This window comes from Lemur catta, chromosome 13, assembly GCF_020740605.2.
Source record: "Lemur catta isolate mLemCat1 chromosome 13, mLemCat1.pri, whole genome shotgun sequence".
Taxonomy (NCBI): Eukaryota; Metazoa; Chordata; class Mammalia; order Primates; family Lemuridae; genus Lemur; species Lemur catta.
In genome coordinates this window covers 47,183,276-47,192,098 of record NC_059140.1, presented here as the reverse complement: position 1 = coordinate 47,192,098, position 8,823 = coordinate 47,183,276, and positions in this window count along the sequence as shown.

The window sequence follows — 8,823 nt, the reverse complement described above, 5'->3', positions numbered from 1 at the left end:
AGAGTTGGTAAGTGCATATTTGCGTGGGATGGGAAAAGTGTGGATCGTGCTTCAGATTTCATGCTGACCCTTTTGAAATCACCAGTATGTTGCTAATTATTGGCCATTTCCATAGTGTTTTGCACCGTAATAATCATGAGGTCGGTCTCTGCATCCTGAAGCCTATGATGCTTTTCGCAGAGAAACCTCTGCTGAGGCCCAGGTAACTTGGTATTTCCCATACCTGGCACCGGAGCCTTGGAAGATAGGATTGTTTTCAGTATTATTTCACCGTCCTTTCACCACCCTTTCAAGAACGGGAGCCCTTTTCAACCGTTAGCGCAAGAATCTTTCCTTGGAGATGAGATATTTTACTGGGGTGGCAACTTCAGGGACTCTGTGAGTCCCGGGTTTGTTGGACTAGCGCCAGACATGAGAAGGGCGCCTTTGTGGGAGAGGTGAATAGTGCGGATCCTGTTTCAGTCTAAAGACTGAAACAGGATCCGCACTTTTCACCGTTCCTTTCAGAATCATTTGATTCATCAGCTAGGAACGGCGATTCCTTCTCCAGACCAATCGAAGGCTAGGCCAAAGCAACTCGATCTTTCCAAGAGGTGTGTGGCACAACTTTTGAAAGAACCGCTAGGTGCAGAACTATTTGGTATTTTTCCGTAGCACTTTTCACCATAATTGTCCTAAGGTTGGTCTCTGCATCCTTAAGCATAAGGGAGTTTTCACAGACGAAAGCAGTCCGAGGCCCAGTAAACTTGGCATTTGCAGTAGTTGGTGCTAGAGAGTGCAAAGAAAGTGTTCTTCTCAGTATTATTCCACTGTGGTTTCACCATGATTTTCAGAACCCGAGCAGGTTTCTCGCATTAGCATAAGAATCCTGCCTGGTAGTTGAGAATTCTGGGTGGGGTGTAAGTGCGGGGCTTCTGTCAGCCCTGCCTTTGATTTGTTTATCTCCAGAGTTGGTAAGTGCATATTTGCGTGGGATGGGAAAAGTGTGGATCGTGCTTTAGATTTCATCCTGACCCTTTTGAAATCACCAGTATGTTGCTAATTATTGGCCATTTCCATAGTGTTTTGCACCGTAATAATCATGAGGTCGGTCTCTGCATCCTGAAGCCTATGATGCTTTTCGCAGAGAAACCTCTGCTGAGGCCCAGGTAACTTGGTATTTCCCATACCTGGCACCGGAGCCTTGGAAGATAGGATTGTTTTCAGTATTATTTCACCGTCCTTTCACCACCCTTTCAAGAACGGGAGCCCTTTTCAACCGTTAGCGCAAGAATCCTTCCTTGGAGATGAGATATTTTACTGGGGTGGCAACTTCAGGGACTCTGTGAGTCCCGGGTTTGTTGGACTAGCGCCAGACATGAGAAGGGCGCCTTTGTGGGAGAGGTGAATAGTGCGGATCCTGTTTCAGTCTAAAGACTGAAACAGGATCCGCACTTTTCACCGTTCCTTTCAGAATCATTTGATTCATCAGCTAGGAACGGCGATTCCTTCTCCAGACCAATCGAAGGCTAGGCCAAAGCAACTCGATCTTTCCAAGAGGTGTGTGGCACAACTTTTGAAAGAACCGCTAGGTGCAGAACTATTTGGTATTTTTCCGTAGCACTTTTCACCATAATTGTCCTAAGGTTGGTCTCTGCATCCTTAAGCATAAGGGAGTTTTCACAGACGAAAGCAGTCCGAGGCCCAGTAAACTTGGCATTTGCAGTAGTTGGTGCTAGAGAGTGCAAAGAAAGTGTTCTTCTCAGTATTATTCCACTGTGGTTTCACCATGATTTTCAGAACCCGAGCAGGTTTCTCGCATTAGCATAAGAATCCTGCCTGGTAGTTGAGAATTCTGGGTGGGGTGTAAGTGCGGGGCTTCTGTCAGCCCTGCCTTTGATTTGTTTATCTCCAGAGTTGGTAAGTGCATATTTGCGTGGGATGGGAAAAGTGTGGATCGTGCTTCAGATTTCATGCTGACCCTTTTGAAATCACCAGTATGTTGCTAATTATTGGCCATTTCCATAGTGTTTTGCACCGTAATAATCATGAGGTCGGTCTCTGCATCCTGAAGCCTATGATGCTTTTCGCAGAGAAACCTCTGCTGAGGCCCAGGTAACTTGGTATTTCCCATACCTGGCACCGGAGCCTTGGAAGATAGGATTGTTTTCAGTATTATTTCACCGTCCTGTCACCACCCTTTCAAGAACGGGAGCCCTTTTCAACCGTTAGCGCAAGAATCCTTCCTTGGAGATGAGATATTTTACTGGGGTGGCAACTTCAGGGACTCTGTGAGTCCCGGGTTTGTTGGACTAGCGCCAGACATGAGAAGGGCGCCTTTGTGGGAGAGGTGAATAGTGCGGATCCTGTTTCAGTCTAAAGACTGAAACAGGATCCGCACTTTTCACCGTTCCTTTCAGAATCATTTGATTCATCAGCTAGGAACTGCGAGTCCTTCTCCAGACCAATCGAAGGCTAGGCCAAAGCAACTCGATCTTTCCAAGAGGTGTGTGGCACAACTTTTGAAAGAACCGCTAGGTGCAGAACTATTTGGTATTTTTCCGTAGCACTTTTCACCATAATTGTCCTAAGGTTGGTCTCTGCATCCTTAAGCATAAGGGAGTTTTCACAGACGAAAGCAGTCCGAGGCCCAGTAAACTTGGCATTTGCAGTAGTTGGTGCTAGAGAGTGCAAAGAAAGTGTTCTTCTCAGTATTATTCCACTGTGGTTTCACCATGATTTTCAGAACCCGAGCAGGTTTCTCGCATTAGCATAAGAATCCTGCCTGGTAGTTGAGAATTCTGGGTGGGGTGTAAGTGCGGGGCTTCTGTCAGCCCTGCCTTTGATTTGTTTATCTCCAGAGTTGGTAAGTGCATATTTGCGTGGGATGGGAAAAGTGTGGATCGTGCTTCAGATTTCATGCTGACCCTTTTGAAATCACCAGTATGTTGCTAATTATTGGCCATTTCCATAGTGTTTTGCACCGTAATAATCATGAGGTCGGTCTCTGCATCCTGAAGCCTATGATGCTTTTCGCAGAGAAACCTCTGCTGAGGCCCAGGTAACTTGGTATTTCCCATACCTGGCACCGGAGCCTTGGAAGATAGGATTGTTTTCAGTATTATTTCACCGTCCTTTCACCACCGTTTCAAGAACGGGAGCCCTTTTCAACCGTTAGCGCAAGAATCCTTCCTTGGAGATGAGATATTTTACTGGGGTGGCAAGTGCAGGGCCTGTGTCAGTCCTGGGTTTGTTGGACTAGCGCCAGACATGAGAAGGGCGCCTTTGTGGGAGAGGTGAATAGTGCGGATCCTGTTTCAGTCTAAAGACTGAAACAGGATCCGCACTTTTCACCGTTCCTTTCAGAATCATTTGATTCATCAGCTAGGAACGGCGATTCCTTCTCCAGACCAATCGAAGGCTAGGCCAAAGCAACTCGATCTTTCCAAGAGGTGTGTGGCGCAACTTTTGAAAGAACCGCTAGGTGCAGAACTATTTGGTATTTTTCCGTAGCACTTTTCACCATAATTGTCCTAAGGTTGGTCTCTGCATCCTTAAGCATAAGGGAGTTTTCACAGATGAAAGCAGTCCGAGGCCCAGTAAACTTGGCATTTGCAGTAGTTGGTGCTAGAGACTGCAAAGAAAGTGTTCTTCTGAGTATTATTCCACTGTGGTTTCACCATGATTTTCAGAACCCGAGCAGGTTTCTCGCATTAGCATAAGAATCCTGCCTGGTAATTGAGATTTCTTGGTGGGGTGTAAGTGCGGGGCTTCTGTCAGCCCTGCCTTTGATTTGGTTATCTCCTGAGTTGGTAAGTGCATATTTGCGTGGGATGGGAAAAGTGTGGATCGTGCTTCAGATTTCATCCTGACCCTTTTGAAATCACCAGTATGTTGCTAATTATTGGCCATTTCCATAGTGTTTTGCACCGTAATAATCATGAGGTCGGTCTCTGCATCCTGAAGCCTATGATGCTTTTCGCAGAGAAACCTCTGCTGAGGCCCAGGTAACTTGGTATTTCCCATACCTGGCACCGGAGCCTTGGAAGATAGGATTGTTTTCAGTATTATTTCACCGTCCTTTCACCACCGTTTCAAGAACGGGAGCCCTTTTCAAACGTTAGCGCAAGAATTTTTCCTTGGAGATGAGATATTTTACTGGGGTGGCAAGTGCAGGGCCTGTGTCAGTCCTGGGTTTGTTGGACTAGCGCCAGACATGAGAAGGGCGCCTTTGTGGGAGAGGTGAATAGTGCGGATCCTGTTTCAGTCTAAAGACTGAAACAGGATCCGCACTTTTCACCGTTCCTTTCAGAATCATTTGATTCATCAGCTAGGAACGGCGATTCCTTCTCCAGACCAATCGAAGGCTAGGCCAAAGCAACTCGATCTTTCCAAGAGGTGTGTGGCGCAACTTTTGAAAGAACCGCTAGGTGCAGAACTATTTGGTATTTTTCCGTAGCACTTTTCACCATAATTGTCCTAAGGTTGGTCTCTGCATCCTTAAGCATAAGGGAGTTTTCACAGACGAAAGCAGTCCGAGGCCCAGTAAACTTGGCATTTGCAGCAGTTCGTGCTAGAGAGTGCAAAGAAAGTGTTCTTCTCAGTATTATTCCACTGTGGTTTCACCATGATTTTCAGAACCCGAGCAGGTTTCTCGCATTAGCATAAGAATCCTGCCTGGTAGTTGAGATTTCTGGGTGGGGTGTAAGTGCGGGACTTCTGTCAGCCCTGCCTTTGATTTGTTTATCTCCAGAGTTGGTAAGTGCATATTTGCGTGGGATGGGAAAAGTGTGGATCGTGCTTCAGATTTCATCCTGAGCCTTTTGAAATCACCAGTATGTTGCTAATTATTGGCCATTTCCATAGTGTTTTGCACCGTAATAATCATGAGGTCGGTCTCTGCATCCTGAAGCCTATGATGCTTTTCGCAGAGAAACCTCTGCTGAGGCCCAGGTAACTTGGTATTTCCCATACCTGGCACCGGAGCCTTGGAAGATAGGATTGTTTTCAGTATTATTTCACCGTCCTTTCACCACCGTTTCAAGAACGGGAGCCCTTTTCAACCGTTAGCGCAAGAATCCTTCCTTGGAGATGAGATATTTTACTGGGGTGGCAAGTGCAGGGCCTGTGTCAGTCCTGGGTTTGTTGGACTAGCGCCAGACATGAGAAGGGCGCCTTTGTGGGAGAGGTGAATAGTGCGGATCCTGTTTCAGTCTAAAGACTGAAACAGGATCCGCACTTTTCACCGTTCCTTTCAGAATCATTTGATTCATCAGCTAGGAACGGCGATTCCTTCTCCAGACCAATCGAAGGCTAGGCCAAAGCAACTCGATCTTTCCAAGAGGTGTGTGGCACAACTTTTGAAAGAACCGCTAGGTGCAGAACTATTTGGTATTTTTCCGTAGCACTTTTCACCATAATTGTCCTAAGGTTGGTCTCTGCATCCTTAAGCATAAGGGAGTTTTCACAGACGAAAGCAGTCCGAGGCCCAGTAAACTTGGCATTTGCAGTAGTTGGTGCTAGAGAGTGCAAAGAAAGTGTTCTTCTCAGTATTATTCCACTGTGGTTTCACCATGATTTTCAGAACCCGAGCAGGTTTCTCGCATTAGCATAAGAATCCTGCCTGGTAGTTGAGAATTCTGGGTGGGGTGTAAGTGCGGGGCTTCTGTCAGCCCTGCCTTTGATTTGTTTATCTCCAGAGTTGGTAAGTGCATATTTGCGTGGGATGGGAAAAGTGTGGATCGTGCTTCAGATTTCATGCTGACCCTTTTGAAATCACCAGTATGTTGCTAATTATTGGCCATTTCCATAGTGTTTTGCACCGTAATAATCATGAGGTCGGTCTCTGCATCCTGAAGCCTATGATGCTTTTCGCAGAGAAACCTCTGCTGAGGCCCAGGTAACTTGGTATTTCCCATACCTGGCACCGGAGCCTTGGAAGATAGGATTGTTTTCAGTATTATTTCACCGTCCTTTCACCACCGTTTCAAGAACGGGAGCCCTTTTCAACCGTTAGCGCAAGAATCCTTCCTTGGAGATGAGATATTTTACTGGGGTGGCAAGTGCAGGGCCTGTGTCAGTCCTGGGTTTGTTGGACTAGCGCCAGACATGAGAAGGGCGCCTTTGTGGGAGAGGTGAATAGTGCGGATCCTGTTTCAGTCTAAAGACTGAAACAGGATCCGCACTTTTCACCGTTCCTTTCAGAATCATTTGATTCATCAGCTAGGAACGGCGATTCCTTCTCCAGACCAATCGAAGGCTAGGCCAAAGCAACTCGATCTTTCCAAGAGGTGTGTGGCACAACTTTTGAAAGAACCGCTAGGTGGAGAACTATTTGGTATTTTTCCGTAGCACTTTTCACCATAATTGTCCTAAGGTTGGTCTCTGCATCCTTAAGCATAAGGGAGTTTTCACAGATGAAAGCAGTCCGAGGCCCAGTAAACTTGGCATTTGCAGTAGTTGGTGCTAGAGACTGCAAAGAAAGTGTTCTTCTGAGTATTATTCCACTGTGGTTTCACCATGATTTTCAGAACCCGAGTAGGTTTCTCGCATTAGCATAAGAATCCTGCCTGGTAATTGAGATTTCTGGGTGGGGTGTAAGTGCGGGGCTTCTGTCAGCCCTGCCTTTGATTTGTTTATCTCCTGAGTTGGTAAGTGCATATTTGCGTGTGATGGGAAAAGTGTGGATCGTGCTTCAGATTTCATGCTGACCCTTTTGAAATCACCAGTATGTTGCTAATTATTGGCCATTTCCATAGTGTTTTGCACCGTAATAATCATGAGGTCGGTCTCTGCATCCTGAAGCCTATGATGCTTTTCGCAGAGAAACCTCTGCTGAGGCCCAGGTAACTTGGTATTTCCCATACCTGGCACCGGAGCCTTGGAAGATAGGATTGTTCTCAGTATTATTTCACCGTCCTTTCACCACCGTTTCAAGAACGGGAGCCCTTTTCAACCGTTAGCGCAAGAATCCTTCCTTGGAGATGAGATATTTTACTGGGGTGGCAAGTGCAGGGCCTGTGTCAGTCCTGGGTTTGTTGGACTAGCGCCAGACATGAGAAGGGCGCCTTTGTGGGAGAGGTGAATAGTGCGGATCCTGTTTCAGTCTAAAGACTGAAACAGGATCCGCACTTTTCACCGTTCCTTTCAGAATCATTTGATTCATCAGCTAGGAACGGCGATTCCTTCTCCAGACCAATCGAAGCCTAGGCCAAAGCAACTCGATCTTTCCAAGAGGTGTGTGGCGCAACTTTTGAAAGAACCGCTAGGTGCAGAACTATTTGGTATTTTTCCGTAGCACTTTTCACCATAATTGTCCTAAGGTTGGTCTCTGCATCCTTAAGCATAAGGGAGTTTTCACAGATGAAAGCAGTCCGAGGCCCAGTAAACTTGGCATTTGCAGTAGTTGGTGCTAGAGACTGCAAAGAAAGTGTTCTTCTGAGTATTATTCCACTGTGGTTTCACCATGATTTTCAGAACCCGAGCAGGTTTCTAGCATTAGCATAAGAATCCTGCCTGGTAATTGAGATTTCTTGGTGGGGTGTAAGTGCGGGGCTTCTGTCAGCCCTGCCTTTGATTTGTTTATCTCCTGAGTTGGTAAGTGCATATTTGCGTGGGATGGGAAAAGTGTGGATCGTGCTTCAGATTTCATCCTGACCCTTTTGAAATCACCAGTATGTTGCTAATTATTGGCCATTTCCATAGTGTTTTGCACCGTAATAATCATGAGGTCGGTCTCTGCATCCTGAAGCCTATGATGCTTTTCGCAGAGAAACCTCTGCTGAGGCCCAGGTAACTTGGTATTTCCCATACCTGGCACCGGAGCCTTGGAAGATAGGATTGTTTTCAGTATTATTTCACCGTCCTTTCACCACCGTTTCAAGAACGGGAGCCCTTTTCAAACGTTAGCGCAAGAATTTTTCCTTGGAGATGAGATATTTTACTGGGGTGGCAAGTGCAGGGCCCGTGTCAGTCCTGGGTTTGTTGGACTAGCGCCAGACATGAGAAGGGCGCCTTTGTGGGAGAGGTGAATAGTGCGGATCCTGTTTCAGTCTAAAGACTGAAACAGGATCCGCACTTTTCACCGTTCCTTTCAGAATCATTTGATTCATCAGCTAGGAACGGCGATTCCTTCTCCAGACCAATCGAAGGCTAGGCCAAAGCAACTCGATCTTTCCAAGAGGTGTGTGGCGCAACTTTTGAAAGAACCGCTAGGTGCAGAACTATTTGGTATTTTTCCGTAGCACTTTTCACCATAATTGTCCTAAGGTTGGTCTCTGCATCCTTAAGCATAAGGGAGTTTTCACAGACGAAAGCAGTCCGAGGCCCAGTAAACTTGGCATTTGCAGCAGTTCGTGCTAGAGAGTGCAAAGAAAGTGTTCTTCTCAGTATTATTCCACTGTGGTTTCACCATGATTTTCAGAACCCGAGCAGGTTTCTCGCATTAGCATAAGAATCCTGCCTGGTAGTTCAGATTTCTGGGTGGGGTGTAAGTGCGGGACTTCTGTCAGCCCTGCCTTTGATTTGTTTATCTCCTGAGTTGGTAAGTGCATATTTGCGTGGGATGGGAAAAGTGTGGATCGTGCTTCAGATTTCATCCTGACCCTTTTGAAATCACCAGTATGTTGCTAATTATTGGCCATTTCCATAGTGTTTTGCACCGTAATAATCATGAGGTCGGTCTCTGCATCCTGAAGCCTATGATGCTTTTCGCAGAGAAACCTCTGCTGAGGCCCAGGTAACTTGGTATTTCCCATACCTGGCACCGGAGCCTTGGAAGATAGGATTGTTTTCAGTATTATTTCACCGTCCTTTCACCACAGTTTCAAGAACGGGAGCCCTTTT